The sequence below is a fragment of the Copadichromis virginalis genome, linkage group LG3, assembly GCF_057382275.1.
Source record: "Copadichromis virginalis isolate Kocher_CV1m ecotype Utaka linkage group LG3, C_Virginalis_male_GT1.1, whole genome shotgun sequence".
In the NCBI taxonomy this organism is placed as follows: domain Eukaryota; kingdom Metazoa; phylum Chordata; class Actinopteri; order Cichliformes; family Cichlidae; genus Copadichromis; species Copadichromis virginalis.
Window position 1 is genome coordinate 59,289,699 of NC_140620.1, and position 14,936 is coordinate 59,304,634.

Genomic DNA, 14,936 nt, shown 5'->3' on the forward strand with positions numbered 1-14,936 from the left:
GGGTGTATTAAAAGACCAAAAGCAGCTGCCCATTAATGAGGGCACATTAACGACATTGATTTTGGCTGTTTTCCAATGTCTTGTGCTGCTAGCTGATGCCACCTACACCACACCAGGGCCTGAGTGACCGGCTGGGGCCACTTACACCACATCAGGGCCTGTGGCTCTGGCTGAGGCCACTTACACCACACCAGGGCCTGTGGCTGCTGGCTGAGGCCACTTACACCACACCAGGGCATTAGTTGCTATTGAGGCCAATTACACCACACCAGGGTATGTGGCTCTTGCTCAGGCCACTTACACCACACCAGGGCCTGTGGCTGCTGGCTGAGGCCACCTACACCACACCAGGGCCTGTGGCTGCTGGCTGAGGCGACTTATACCACACCAGGGCCCTTTTGCTGCTGGCTGAGGCCACTTACACCACACCAGTGCCTGTGGCTTCTGTCTGAGGCGACTTACACCACACCAGGGCCTGTGGCTGCTGGCTGAGGCCAATTATACCACACCAGGGTCTGTGGCTCTTGCTCAGGCCACTTACACCACACCAGGGCCTGTGGCACTGACTGAGGCCACTTACACCACACCAGGGCCTGTGGCTGCTGGCTGAGGCCACTTACACCACAACAGGGCCTGTGGCTGCTGGCTGAGGCCACTTACACCACACCAGGGCCTGTGGCTGCTGGCTGAGGCCACCTACACCACACCAGGGCCTGTGGCTGCTGGCTGAGGCGACTTACACCACACCAGGGCCCTTTTGCTGCTGGCTGAGGCCACTTACACCACACCAGTGCCTGTGGCTTCTGGCTGAGGCGACTTACACCACACCAGGGCCTGTGGCTGCTGGCTGATGCCACCTACACCACACCAGGGCCTGAGTGACCGGCTGGGGCCACTTACACCACATCAGGGCCTGTGGCTGCTGGCTGAGGCCACTTACACCACACCAGGGCCTGTGGCTGCTGGCTGAGGCCACCTACACCACACCAGGGCCTTAGTTGCTATTGAGGCCAATTACACCACACCAGGGTCTGTGGCTCTTGCTCAGGCCACTTACACCACACCAGGGCCTGTGGCACTGGCTGAGGCCACTTACACCACACCAGGGCCTGTGGCTGCTGGCTGAGGCCACCTACACCACACCAGGGCCTTAGTTGCTATTGAGGCCAATTACACCACACAAGGGCCTGTGGCTGCTGGCTGAGGCCACCTACACCACACCAGGGCCTGTGGCTGCTGGCTGAGGCCACTTACAACACACCAGGGCCTGTGGCTCTTGCTCAGGCCACTCATATCACACCAGGCCCTGTGCTTCTGGCCGAGGCCATCTTCACCAAACCAGGCCCTGTGCTGCTTGCTGTGGCCATGTACAACACACCAGGCCCTGTGCTGGTTCCTGACGCCATCTTCAACAATCCAGGGCCTGTGCTGTTGGATAAATGCCAAACTGAGCCTTTGGGTTAGGGTATTATGCAAACATGCAGGTATGGTTATAGGATTGTCTTCGTAACTTCAGGTACTTGCCACCTAATCACTTGAATCCATAAATTGAGACATTGTGCTGGGGCCAGCAGCTTACGGCCATACCACCCTGAGCACGCCCGACCTCGTCTGATCTCGGAAGCTAAGCAGGGCTGGGCTTGGTTAGTACTTGGATGGGAGACTGCCTGGGAATACCTGGTGCTGTAAGCCTTTCATTTTCATGTCATTGAACCGCTTTTGATCCAGAGAAGGGGTGTATTAAAAGACCAAAAGCAGCTGCCCATTAATGAGGGCACATTAATGACATTGCTTTTGGCTGTTTTCCAATGTCTTGTGCTGCTAGCTGATGCCACCTACACCACACCACGGCCTTATTTGCTGGCTGAGGCCACATACACCAAACCAGGGCCTTAGTTGCTATTGAGGCCAATTACACCACACCAGGGCCTGTGGCTCTTGCTCAGGCCACTTACACCACACCAGGGCCTGTGGCTCTTGCTCAGGCCACTTACACCACACCAGGGCCTGTGGCTCTTGCTCAGGCCACTTACACCACACCAGGGCCTGTGGCTCTTTCTCAGGCCACTCATACCACACCAGGCCCTGTGCTTCTGGCTGAGGCCACCTACACCACACCAGGGCATTAGTTGCTATTGAGGCCAATTACACCACATCAGGGCCTGTGGCTCTGGCTGAGGCCACTTACACCACACCAGGGCCTGTGGCTGCTGGCTGAGGCCAGTTACACCACACCAGAGCCTGTGGCTGCTGGCTGAAGCCACTTACACCACACCAGGGCCTTAGTTGCTATATAGGCCACTTACACCACACCAGGGCCTGTGGCTGCTGGCTGAGGCCACCTACACCACACCAGGGCCTGTGGCTGCTGGCTGAGGCCACTTACACCACACCAGGGCCTGTGGCTGCTGGCTGAAGCCACTTACACCACACCAGGGCCTTAGTTGCTATTGAGGCCACTTACACCACACCAGGGCCTGTGGCTGCTGGCTGAGGCCACCTACACCACACCAGGGCCCTTTTGCTGCTGGCTGAGGCCACTTACACCACACCAGTGCCTGTGGCTTCTGGCTGAGGCCACTTACACCACACCAGGGCCTGTGGCTGCTGGCTGAGGCCACTTACACCACACCAGGGCCTGTGGCTCTTGCTCAGGCCACTCACATCACACCAGGCCCTGCGCTTCTGGCCGAGGCCATCTTCACCAAACCAGGCCCTGTGGTTCTTGCTCAGGCCACTTACACCACACCAGGGCCTTATTTGCTATTGAGGCCACTTACACCACACCAGGGCCTGTGGCACTTGCTCAGGCCACTTACACCACACCAGGGCCTGTGGCACTTGCTCAGGCCACTTACACCACACCAGGGCCTGTGGCTGCTGGCTGAGGCCACTTACACCACACCAGGGCCTGTGGCTCTTGCTCAGGCCACTTACACCACACCAGGGCCTGTGGCACTGGCTGAGGCCACTTAGACCACACCAGGGCCTGTGGCTGCTGGCTGAGGCCACTCACAGCACACCAGGGCCTGTGGCTGCTAGCTGATGCCACCTACACCACACCAGGGCCTGAGTGACCGGCTGGGGCCACTTACACCACACCAGGGCCTGTGGCTCCTGGCTGAGGCCACCTACACCACACCGGGGCCTTAGTTGCTATTGAGGCCAATTACACCACACCAGGGTATGTGGCTCTTGCTCAGGCCACTTACACCACACCAGGGCCTTAGTTGCTATTGAGGCCACTTACACCACACCAGGGCCTGTGGCTGCTGGCTGAGGCCACCTACACCACACCAGGGCCTTAGTTGCTATTGAGGCCAATTACACCACACCAGGGTATGTGGCTCTTGCTCAGGCCACTCACATCACACCAGGCCCTGCTCTTCTGGCCGAGGCCATCTTCACCAAACCAGGCCCTGTGCTGCTAGCTGTGGCCATGTACAACACACCAGGCCCTGTGCTGGTTCCTGAGGCCATCTTCAACAATCCAGGGCCTGTGCTGTTGGATAAATGCTAAACTGAGCCTTTGGGTTAGGGTATTATGCAAACATGCAGGTATGGTTATAGGATTGTCTTCGTAACTTCAGGTACTTGCCACCTAATCACTTGAATCCATAAATTGAGTCATTGTGCTGGGGCCAGCAGCTTATGGCCATACCACCCTGAGCACGCCCGACCTCGTCTGATCTCGGAAGCTAAGCAGGGCTGGGCTTGGTTAGTACTTGGATGGGAGACTGCCTGTGAATACCTGGTGCTGTAAGCCTTTCATTTTCATGTCATTGAACCGCTTTTGATCCAGAGAAGGGGTGTATTAAAAGACCAAAAGCAGCTGCCCACTAATGAGGGCACATTAACGACATTGCTTTTGGCTCTTTTCCAATGTCTTGTGCTGCTAGCTGATGCCACCTACACCACACCAGGGCCTGAGTGACCGGCTGGGGCCACTTACACCACATCAGGGCCTGTGGCTCTGGCTGAGGCCACTTACACCACACCAGGGCCTGTGGCTGCTGGCTGAGGCCACCTACACCACACCAGGGCCTTAGTTGCTATTGAGGCCAATTACACCACACCAGGGTCTGTGGCTCTTGCTCAGGCCACTTACACCACACCAGGCCTGTGGCACTTGCTCAGGCCACTTACACCACACCAGGGCCTGTGGCTGCTGGCTGAGGCCACTTACACCACACCAGGGCCTGTGGCTGCTGGCTGAGGCCACCTACACCACACCAGGGCATTAGTTGCTATTGAGGCCACTTACACCACACCAGTGCCTGTGGCTTCTGTCTGAGGCGACTTACACCACACCAGGGCCTGTGGCTGCTGGCTGAGGCCAATTACACCACACCAGGGTCTGTGGCTCTTGCTCAGGCCACTTACACCACACCAGGGCCTGTGGCACTGGCTGAGGCCACTTACACCACACCAGGGCCTGTGGCTGCTGGCTGAGGCCACTTACACCACACCAGGGCCTGTGGCTGCTGGCTGAGGCCACTTACACCACACCAAGGCCTGTGGCTCTTGCTCAGGCCACTCACATCACACCAGGCCCTGCGCTTCTGGCCGAGGCCATCTTCACCAAACCAGGCCCTGTGCTGCTTGCTGTGGCCATGTACAACACACCAGGCCCTGTGCTGGTTCCTGAGGCCATCTTCAACAATCCAGGGCCTGTGCTGTTGGATAAATGCCAAACTGAGCCTTTGGGTTAGGGTATTATGCAAACATGCAGGTATGGTTATAGGATTGTTTTCGTAACTTCAGGTACTTGCCACCTAATCACTTGAATCCATAAATTGAGACATTGTGCTGGGGCCAGCAGCTTACGGCCATACCACCCTGAGCAGGCCCGACCTCGTCTGATCTCGGAAGCTAAGCAGGGCTGGGCTTGGTTAGTACTTGGATGGGAGACTGCCTGGGAATACCTGGTGCTGTAAGCCTTTCATTTTCATGTCATTGAACCGCTTTTGATCCAGAGAAGGGGTGTATTAAAAGACCAAAAGCAGCTGCCCATTAATGAGGGCACATTAACGACACTGCTTTTGGCTGTTTTCCAATGTCTTGTGCTGCTAGCTGATGCCACCTACACCACACCAGGGCCTGAGTGACCGGCTGAGGCCACTTACACCACACCAGGGCCTGTGGCTCTTGCTCAGGCCACTCACATCACACCAGGCCCTGCGCTTCTGGCCGAGGCCATCTTCACCAAACCAGGCCCTGTGGTTCTTGCTCAGGCCACTTACACCACACCAGGGCCTTATTTGCTATTGAGGCCACTTACACCACACCAGGGCCTGTGGCACTTGCTCAGGCCACTTACACCACACCAGGGCCTGTGGCACTTGCTCAGGCCACTTACACCACACCAGGGCCTGTGGCTGCTGGCTGAGGCCACTTACACCACACCAGGGCCTGTGGCTCTTGCTCAGGCCACTTACACCACACCAGGGCCTGTGGCACTGGCTGAGGCCACTTAGACCACACCAGGGCCTGTGGCTGCTGGCTGAGGCCACTCACACCACACCAGGGCCTGTGGCTGCTGGCTGAGGCCACCTACACCACACCAGGGCCTGTGGCTGCTGGCTGAGGCGACTTACACCACACCAGGGCCCTTTTGCTGCTGGCTGAGGCCACTTACACCACACCAGTGCCTGTGGCTTCTGGCTGAGGCGACTTACACCACACCAGGGCCTGTGGCTGCTGGCTGAGGCCACTTACACCACACCAAGGCCTGTGGCTCTTGCTCAGGCCACTCACATCACACCAGGCCCTGCGCTTCTGGCCGAGGCCATCTTCACCAAACCAGGCCCTGTGCTGCTTGCTGTGGCCATGTACAACACACCAGGCCCTGTGCTGGTTCCTGAGGCCATCTTCAACAATCCAGGGCCTGTGCTGTTGGATAAATGCCAAACTGAGCCTTTGGGTTAGGGTATTATGCAAACATGCAGGTATGGTTATAGGATTGTCTTCGTAACTTCAGGTACTTGCCACCTAATCACTTGAATCCATAAATTGAGACATTGTGCTGGGGCCAGCAGCTTACGGCCATACCACCCTGAGCACGCCCGACCTCGTCTGATCTCGGAAGCTAAGCAGGGCTGGGCTTGGTTAGTACTTGGATGGGAGACTGCCTGGGAATACCTGGTGCTGTAAGCCTTTAATTTTCATGTCATTGAACCGCTTTTGATCCAGAGAAGGGGTGTATTAAAAGACCAAAAGCAGCTGCCCATTAATGAGGGCACATTAACGACACTGCTTTTGGCTGTTTTCCAATGTCTTGTGCTGCTAGCTGATGCCACCTACACCACACCAGGGCCTGAGTGACCGGCTGGGGCCACTTACACCACATCAGGGCCTGTGGCTCTGGCTGAGGCCACTTACACCACACCAGGGCCTGTGGCTGCTGGCTGAGGCCAGTTACACCACACCAGAGCCTGTGGCTGCTGGCTGAAGCCACTTACACCACACCAGGGCCTTAGTTGCTATTGAGGCCACTTACACCACACCAGGGCCTGTGGCTGCTGGCTGAGGCCACCTACACCACACCAGGGCCTGTGGCTGCTGGCTGAGGCCATTTACACCACACCAGGGCCTGTGGCTGCTGGCTGAAGCCACTTACACCACACCAGGGCCTTAGTTGCTATTGAGGCCACTTACACCACACCAGGGCCTGTGGCTGCTGGCTGAGGCCACCTACACCACACCAGGGCCCTTTTGCTGCTGGCTGAGGCCACTTACACCACACCAGTGCCTGTGGCTTCTGGCTGAGGCCACTTACACCACACCAGGCCTTCATGTCATTGAACCGCTTTTGATCCAGAGAAGGGGTGTATTAAAAGACCAGAAGCAGCTCCCCATTAATGAGGGCACATTAACGACACTGCTTTTGGCTGTTTTCCAATGTTTTGTGCTGCTAGCTGATGCCACCTACACCACACCAGGGCCTGAGTGACCGGCTGGGGCCACTTACACCACATCAGGGCCTGTGGCTCTGGCTGAGGCCACTTACACCACACCAGGGCCTGTGGCTGCTGGCTGAGGCCAGTTACACCACACCAGAGCCTGTGGCTGCTATTGAGGCCACTTACACCACACCAGGGCCTGTGGCTGCTGGCTGAGGCCACCTACACCACACCAGGGCCTGTGGCTGCTGGCTGAGGCCACTTACACCACACCAGGGCCTGTGGCTGCTGGCTGAAGCCACTTACACCACACCAGGGCCTTAGTTGCTATTGAGGCCACTTACACCACACCAGGGCCTGTGGCTGCTGGCTGAGGCCACCTACACCACACCAGGGCCCTTTTGCTGCTGGCTGAGGCCACTTACAACACACCAGTGCATGTGGCTTCTGGCTGAGGCCACTTACACCACACCAGGGCCTGTGGCTGCTGGCTGAGGCCACTTACACCACACCAGGGCCTGTGGCTCTTGCTCAGGCCACTCACATCACACCAGGCCCTGCGCTTCTGGCCGAGGCCATCTTCACCAAACCAGGCCCTGTGGTTCTTGCTCAGGCCACTTACACCACACCAGGGCCTGTGGCTCTGGCTTAGGCCACTTACACCACACCAGGGCCTGTGGCACTGGCTGAGGCCACTTAGACCACACCAGGGCCTGTGGCTGCTGGCTGAGGCCACTCACACCACACCAGGGCCTGTGGCTGCTAGCTGAGGCCACTTACACCAAACCAGGGCCTGTGGCTGCTTGCTGAGGCCATCTTCACCAAACCAGGCCCTGTGCTGCTTGCTGTGGCCATGTAAAACACACCAGGTCCTGTGCTGGTTCTTGAGGCCATCTTCAACAATCCAGGGCCTGTGCTGTTGGATAAATGCCAAACTGAGCCTTTTGGTTAGGGTATTATGCAAACATGCAGGTATGGTTATAGGATTGTCTTCGTAACTTCAGGTACTTGCCACCTAATCACTTGAATCCATAAATTGAGACATTGTGCTGGGGCCAGCAGCTTACGGCCATACCACCCTGAGCACGCCCGACCTCGTCTGATCTCGGAAGCTAAGCAGGGCTGGGCTTGGTTAGTACTTGGATGGGAGACTGCCTGGGAATACCTGGTGCTGTAAGCCTTTCATTTTCATGTCATTGAACCGCTTTTGATCCAGAGAAGGGGTGTATTAAAAGACCAGAAGCAGCTCCCCATTAATGAGGGCACATTAACGACATTGCTTTTGGCTGTTTTCCAATGTCTTGTGCTGCTAGCTGATGCCACCTACACCACACCAGGGCCTGAGTGACCGGCTGGGGCCACTTACACCACATCAGGGCCTGTTGCTCTGGCTGAGGCCACTTACACCACACCAGGGCCTGTGGCTGCTGGCTGAGGCCACCTACACCACACCAGGGCCTTAGTTGCTATTGAGGCCAATTACACCACACCAGGGTATGTGGCTCTTGCTCAGGCCACTTACACCACACCAGGGCCTTAGTTGCTATTGAGGCCAATTACACCACACCAGGGCCTGTGGCTCTTGCTCAGGCCACTCACATCACACCAGGCCCTGCGCTTCTGGCCGAGGCAATCTTCACCAAACCAGGCCCTGTGCTGCTAGCTGTGGCCATGTACAACACACCAGGCCCTGTGCTGGTTCCTGAGGCCATCTTCAACAATCCAGGGCCTGTGCTGTTGGATAAATGCTAAACTGAGCCTTTGGGTTAGGGTATTATGCAAACATGAAGGTAGGGTTATAGGATTGTCTTCGTAACTTCAGGTACTTGCCACCTAATCACCTGAATCCATAAATTGAGACATTGTGCTGGGCCCAGCAGCTTACGGCCATACCACCCTGAGCACGCCCGACCTCGTCTGATCTCGGAAGCTGAGCAGGGCTGGGCTTGGTTAGTACTTGGATGGGAGACTGCCTGGGAATACCTGGTGCTGTAAGCCTTTCATTTTAATGTCATTGAACCGCTTTTGATCCAGAGAAGGGGTGTATTAAAAGACCAAAAGCAGCTGCCCATTAATGAGGGCACATTAACGACATTGCTTTTGGCTGTTTTCCAATGTCTTGTGCTGCTAGCTGATGCCACCTACACCACACCAGGGCCTGAGTGACCGGCTGGGGCCACTTACACCACATCAGGGCCTGTGGCTCTGGCTGAGGCCACTTACACCACACCAGGGCCTGTGGCTGCTGGCTGAGGCCACTTACACCACACCAGGGCATTAGTTGCTATTGAGGCCAATTACACCACACCAGGGTATGTGGCTCTTGCTCAGGCCACTTACACCACACCAGGGCCTGTGGCTGCTGGCTGAGGCCACCTACACCACACCAGGGCCTGTGGCTGCTGGCTGAGGCGACTTATACCACACCAGGGCCCTTTTGCTGCTGGCTGAGGCCACTTACACCACACCAGTGCCTGTGGCTTCTGTCTGAGGCGACTTACACCACACCAGGGCCTGTGGCTGCTGGCTGAGGCCAATTATACCACACCAGGGTCTGTGGCTCTTGCTCAGGCCACTTACACCACACCAGGGCCTGTGGCACTGGCTGAGGCCACTTACACCACACCAGGGCCTGTGGCTGCTGGCTGAGGCCACTTACACCACAACAGGGCCTGTGGCTGCTGGCTGAGGCCACTTACACCACACCAGGGCCTGTGGCTGCTGGCTGAAGCCACTTACACCACACCAGGGCCTGTGGCTGCTGGCTGAGGCCACCTACACCACACCAGGGCCTGTGGCTGCTGGCTGAGGCCACTTACACCACACCAGGGCCTGTGGCTGCTGGCTGAGGCGACTTATACCACACCAGGGCCTGTGGCTGCTGGCTGAGGCGACTTATACCACACCAGGGCCCTTTTGCTGCTGGCTGAGGCCACTTACACCACACCAGTGCCTGTGGCTTCTGTCTGAGGCGACTTACACCACACCAGGGCCTGTGGCTGCTGGCTGAGGCCAATTATACCACACCAGGGTCTGTGGCTCTTGCTCAGGCCACTTACACCACACCAGGGCCTGTGGCACTGGCTGAGGCCACTTACACCACACCAGGGCCTGTGGCTGCTGGCTGAGGCCACTTACACCACAACAGGGCCTGTGGCTGCTGGCTGAGGCCACTTACACCACACCAGGGCCTGTGGCTGCTGGCTGAGGCCACCTACACCACACCAGGGCCTGTGGCTGCTGGCTGAGGCGACTTACACCACACCAGGGCCCTTTTGCTGCTGGCTGAGGCCACTTACACCACACCAGTGCCTGTGGCTTCTGGCTGAGGCGACTTACACCACACCAGGGCCTGTGGCTGCTGGCTGATGCCACCTACACCACACCAGGGCCTGAGTGACCGGCTGGGGCCACTTACACCACATCAGGGCCTGTGGCTGCTGGCTGAGGCCAGTTACACCACACCAGAGCCTGTGGCTGCTGGCTGAAGCCACTTACACCACACCAGGGCCTTAGTTGCTATTGAGGCCACTTACACCACACCAGGGCCTGTGGCTGCTGGCTGAGGCCACCTACACCACACCAGGGCCTGTGGCTGCTGGCTGAGGCCACTTACACCACACCAGGGCCTGTGGCTGCTGGCTGAAGCCACTTACACCATACCAGGGCCTTAGTTGCTATTGAGGCCACTTACACCACACCAGGGCCTGTGGCTGCTGGCTGAGGCCACCTACACCACACCAGGGCCCTTTTGCTGCTGGCTGAGGCCACTTACACCACACCAGTGCCTGTGGCTTCTGGCTGAGGCCACTTACACCACACCAGGGCCTGTGGCTGCTGGCTGAGGCCACTTACACCACACCAGGGCCTGTGGCTCTTGCTCAGGCCACTCACATCACACCAGGCCCTGCGCTTCTGGCCGAGGCCATCTTCACCAAACCAGGCCCTGTGGTTCTTGCTCAGGCCACTTACACCACACCAGGGCCTTATTTGCTATTGAGGCCACTTACACCACACCAGGGCCTGTGGCACTTGCTCAGGCCACTTACACCACACCAGGGCCTGTGGCACTTGCTCAGGCCACTTACACCACACCAGGGCCTGTGGCTGCTGGCTGAGGCCACTTACACCACACCAGGGCCTGTGGCTCTTGCTCAGGCCACTTACACCACACCAGGGCCTGTGGCTGCTGGCTGAGGCCACTTACACCACACCAGGGCCTGTGGCTGCTGGCTGAGGCCACCTACACCACACCAGGGCCTGTGGCTGCTGGGTGAGGCCACCTACACCACACCAGGGCCTGTGGCTGCTGGCTGAGGCCACTTACACCACACCAGTGCCTGTGGCTTCTGGCTGAGGCGACTTACACCACACCAGGGCCTGTGGCTGCTGGCTGAGGCCACTTACACCACACCAAGGCCTGTGGCTCTTGCTCAGGCCACTCACATCACACCAGGCCCTGCGCTTCTGGCCGAGGCCATCTTCACCAAACCAGGCCCTGTGCTCCTTGCTGTGGCCATGTACAACACACCAGGCCCTGTGCTGGTTCCTGAGGCCATCTTCAACAATCCAGGGCCTGTGCTGTTGGATAAATGCCAAACTGAGCCTTTGGGTTAGGGTATTATGCAAACATGCAGGTATGGTTATAGCATTGTCTTCGTAACTTCAGGTACTTGCCACCTAATCACTTGAATCCATAAATTGAGACATTGTGCTGGAACCAGCAGCTTACGGCCATACCACCCTGAGCACGCCCGACCTCGTCTGATCTCGGAAGCTAAGCAGGGCTGGGCTTGGTTAGTACTTGGATGGGAGACTGCCTGGGAATACCTGGTGCTGTAAGCCTTTCATTTTCATGTCATTGAACCGCTTTTGATCCAGAGAAGGGGTGTATTAAAAGACCAAAAGCAGCTGCCCATTAATGAGGGCACATTAACGACATTGCTTTTGGCTGTTTTCCAATGTCTTGTGCTGCTAGCTGATGCCACCTACACCACACCAGGGCCTGAGTGACCGGCTGGGGCCACTTACACCACATCAGGGCCTGTGGCTCTGGCTGAGGCCACTTACACCACACCAGGGCCTGTGGCTGCTGGCTGAGGCCACTTACACCACACCAGGGCATTAGTTGCTATTGAGGCCAATTACACCACACCAGGGTATGTGGCTCTTGCTCAGGCCACTTACACCACACCAGGGCCTGTGGCTGCTGGCTGAGGCCACCTACACCACACCAGGGCCTGTGGCTGCTGGCTGAGGCGACTTATACCACACCAGGGCCCTTTTGCTGCTGGCTGAGGCCACTTACACCACACCAGTGCCTGTGGCTTCTGTCTGAGGCGACTTACACCACACCAGGGCCTGTGGCTGCTGGCTGAGGCCAATTATACCACACCAGGGTCTGTGGCTCTTGCTCAGGCCACTTACACCACACCAGGGCCTGTGGCACTGGCTGAGGCCACTTACACCACACCAGGGCCTGTGGCTGCTGGCTGAGGCCACTTACACCACAACAGGGCCTGTGGCTGCTGGCTGAGGCCACTTACACCACACCAGGGCCTGTGGCTGCTGGCTGAAGCCACTTACACCACACCAGGGCCTGTGGCTGCTGGCTGAGGCCACCTACACCACACCAGGGCCTGTGGCTGCTGGCTGAGGCCACTTACACCACACCAGGGCCTGTGGCTGCTGGCTGAGGCGACTTATACCACACCAGGGCCTGTGGCTGCTGGCTGAGGCGACTTATACCACACCAGGGCCCTTTTGCTGCTGGCTGAGGCCACTTACACCACACCAGTGCCTGTGGCTTCTGTCTGAGGCGACTTACACCACACCAGGGCCTGTGGCTGCTGGCTGAGGCCAATTATACCACACCAGGGTCTGTGGCTCTTGCTCAGGCCACTTACACCACACCAGGGCCTGTGGCACTGGCTGAGGCCACTTACACCACACCAGGGCCTGTGGCTGCTGGCTGAGGCCACTTACACCACAACAGGGCCTGTGGCTGCTGGCTGAGGCCACTTACACCACACCAGGGCCTGTGGCTGCTGGCTGAGGCCACCTACACCACACCAGGGCCTGTGGCTGCTGGCTGAGGCGACTTACACCACACCAGGGCCCTTTTGCTGCTGGCTGAGGCCACTTACACCACACCAGTGCCTGTGGCTTCTGGCTGAGGCGACTTACACCACACCAGGGCCTGTGGCTGCTGGCTGATGCCACCTACACCACACCAGGGCCTGAGTGACCGGCTGGGGCCACTTACACCACATCAGGGCCTGTGGCTGCTGGCTGAGGCCAGTTACACCACACCAGAGCCTGTGGCTGCTGGCTGAAGCCACTTACACCACACCAGGGCCTTAGTTGCTATTGAGGCCACTTACACCACACCAGGGCCTGTGGCTGCTGGCTGAGGCCACCTACACCACACCAGGGCCTGTGGCTGCTGGCTGAGGCCACTTACACCACACCAGGGCCTGTGGCTGCTGGCTGAAGCCACTTACACCATACCAGGGCCTTAGTTGCTATTGAGGCCACTTACACCACACCAGGGCCTGTGGCTGCTGGCTGAGGCCACCTACACCACACCAGGGCCCTTTTGCTGCTGGCTGAGGCCACTTACACCACACCAGTGCCTGTGGCTTCTGGCTGAGGCCACTTGCACCACACCAGGGCCTGTGGCTGCTGGCTGAGGCCACTTACACCACACCAGGGCCTGTGGCTCTTGCTCAGGCCACTCACATCACACCAGGCCCTGCGCTTCTGGCCGAGGCCATCTTCACCAAACCAGGCCCTGTGGTTCTTGCTCAGGCCACTTACACCACACCAGGGCCTTATTTGCTATTGAGGCCACTTACACCACACCAGGGCCTGTGGCACTTGCTCAGGCCACTTACACCACACCAGGGCCTGTGGCACTTGCTCAGGCCACTTACACCACACCAGGGCCTGTGGCTGCTGGCTGAGGCCACTTACACCACACCAGGGCCTGTGGCTCTTGCTCAGGCCACTTACACCACACCAGGGCCTGTGGCTGCTGGCTGAGGCCACTTACACCACACCAGGGCCTGTGGCTGCTGGCTGAGGCCACCTACACCACACCAGGGCCTGTGGCTGCTGGGTGAGGCCACCTACACCACACCAGGGCCTGTGGCTGCTGGCTGAGGCCACTTACACCACACCAGTGCCTGTGGCTTCTGGCTGAGGCGACTTACACCACACCAGGGCCTGTGGCTGCTGGCTGAGGCCACTTACACCACACCAAGGCCTGTGGCTCTTGCTCAGGCCACTCACATCACACCAGGCCCTGCGCTTCTGGCCGAGGCCATCTTCACCAAACCAGGCCCTGTGCTCCTTGCTGTGGCCATGTACAACACACCAGGCCCTGTGCTGGTTCCTGAGGCCATCTTCAACAATCCAGGGCCTGTGCTGTTGGATAAATGCCAAACTGAGCCTTTGGGTTAGGGTATTATGCAAACATGCAGGTATGGTTATAGCATTGTCTTCGTAACTTCAGGTACTTGCCACCTAATCACTTGAATCCATAAATTGAGACATTGTGCTGGAACCAGCAGCTTACGGCCATACCACCCTGAGCACGCCCGACCTCGTCTGATCTCGGAAGCTAAGCAGGGCTGGGCTTGGTTAGTACTTGGATGGGAGACTGCCTGGGAATACCTGGTGCTGTAAGCCTTTCATTTTCATGTCATTGAACCGCTTTTGATCCAGAGAAGGGGTGTATTAAAAGACCAAAAGCAGCTGCCCATTAATGAGGGCACATTAACGACACTGCTTTTGGCTGTTTTCCAATGTCTTGTGCTGCTAGCTGATGCCACCTACACCACACCAGGGCCTGAGTGACCGGCTGGGGCCACTTACACCACATCAGGGCCTGTGGCTCTGGCTGAGGCCACTTACACCACACCAGGGCCTGTGGCTCTGGCTGAGGCCACTTACACCACACCAGGGCCTGTGGCTGCTGGCTGAGGCCAGTTACACCACACCAGAGCCTGTGGCTGCTGGCTGAAGCCACTT

General features: G+C 58.1%; 6 non-coding genes and 2 pseudogenes across 6 annotated transcripts; all 8 read left to right on the forward strand.

Moving 5' to 3' along the window:
• The first annotated feature begins 1,573 nt into the window (after positions 1-1,573).
• On the forward strand, positions 1,574-1,692 carry LOC146716302 (5S ribosomal RNA). Its single transcript, XR_014919763.1, has one exon. It is a non-coding gene; the product is annotated as a 5S ribosomal RNA (ribosomal RNA).
• A 1,955-nt stretch (positions 1,693-3,647) lies between these two features.
• On the forward strand, positions 3,648-3,766 carry LOC146716303 (5S ribosomal RNA). Its single transcript, XR_014919391.1, has one exon. It is a non-coding gene; the product is annotated as a 5S ribosomal RNA (ribosomal RNA).
• A 1,055-nt stretch (positions 3,767-4,821) lies between these two features.
• On the forward strand, positions 4,822-4,940 carry LOC146716304 (5S ribosomal RNA; annotated as a pseudogene).
• Positions 4,941-6,037: 1,097 nt separating this feature from the next.
• On the forward strand, positions 6,038-6,156 carry LOC146716305 (5S ribosomal RNA). Its single transcript, XR_014919764.1, has one exon. It is a non-coding gene; the product is annotated as a 5S ribosomal RNA (ribosomal RNA).
• Positions 6,157-7,963: 1,807 nt separating this feature from the next.
• LOC146716306 (5S ribosomal RNA) lies at positions 7,964-8,082 on the forward strand. The gene has a single exon (XR_014919765.1). It is a non-coding gene; the product is annotated as a 5S ribosomal RNA (ribosomal RNA).
• A 699-nt stretch (positions 8,083-8,781) lies between these two features.
• Positions 8,782-8,900, forward strand: LOC146716307 (5S ribosomal RNA; annotated as a pseudogene).
• A 2,728-nt stretch (positions 8,901-11,628) lies between these two features.
• Positions 11,629-11,747, forward strand: LOC146716308 (5S ribosomal RNA). The gene has a single exon (XR_014919766.1). It is a non-coding gene; the product is annotated as a 5S ribosomal RNA (ribosomal RNA).
• A 2,728-nt stretch (positions 11,748-14,475) lies between these two features.
• LOC146716309 (5S ribosomal RNA) lies at positions 14,476-14,594 on the forward strand. The gene has a single exon (XR_014919767.1). It is a non-coding gene; the product is annotated as a 5S ribosomal RNA (ribosomal RNA).
• The last annotated feature ends 342 nt before the right edge of the window (positions 14,595-14,936 follow it).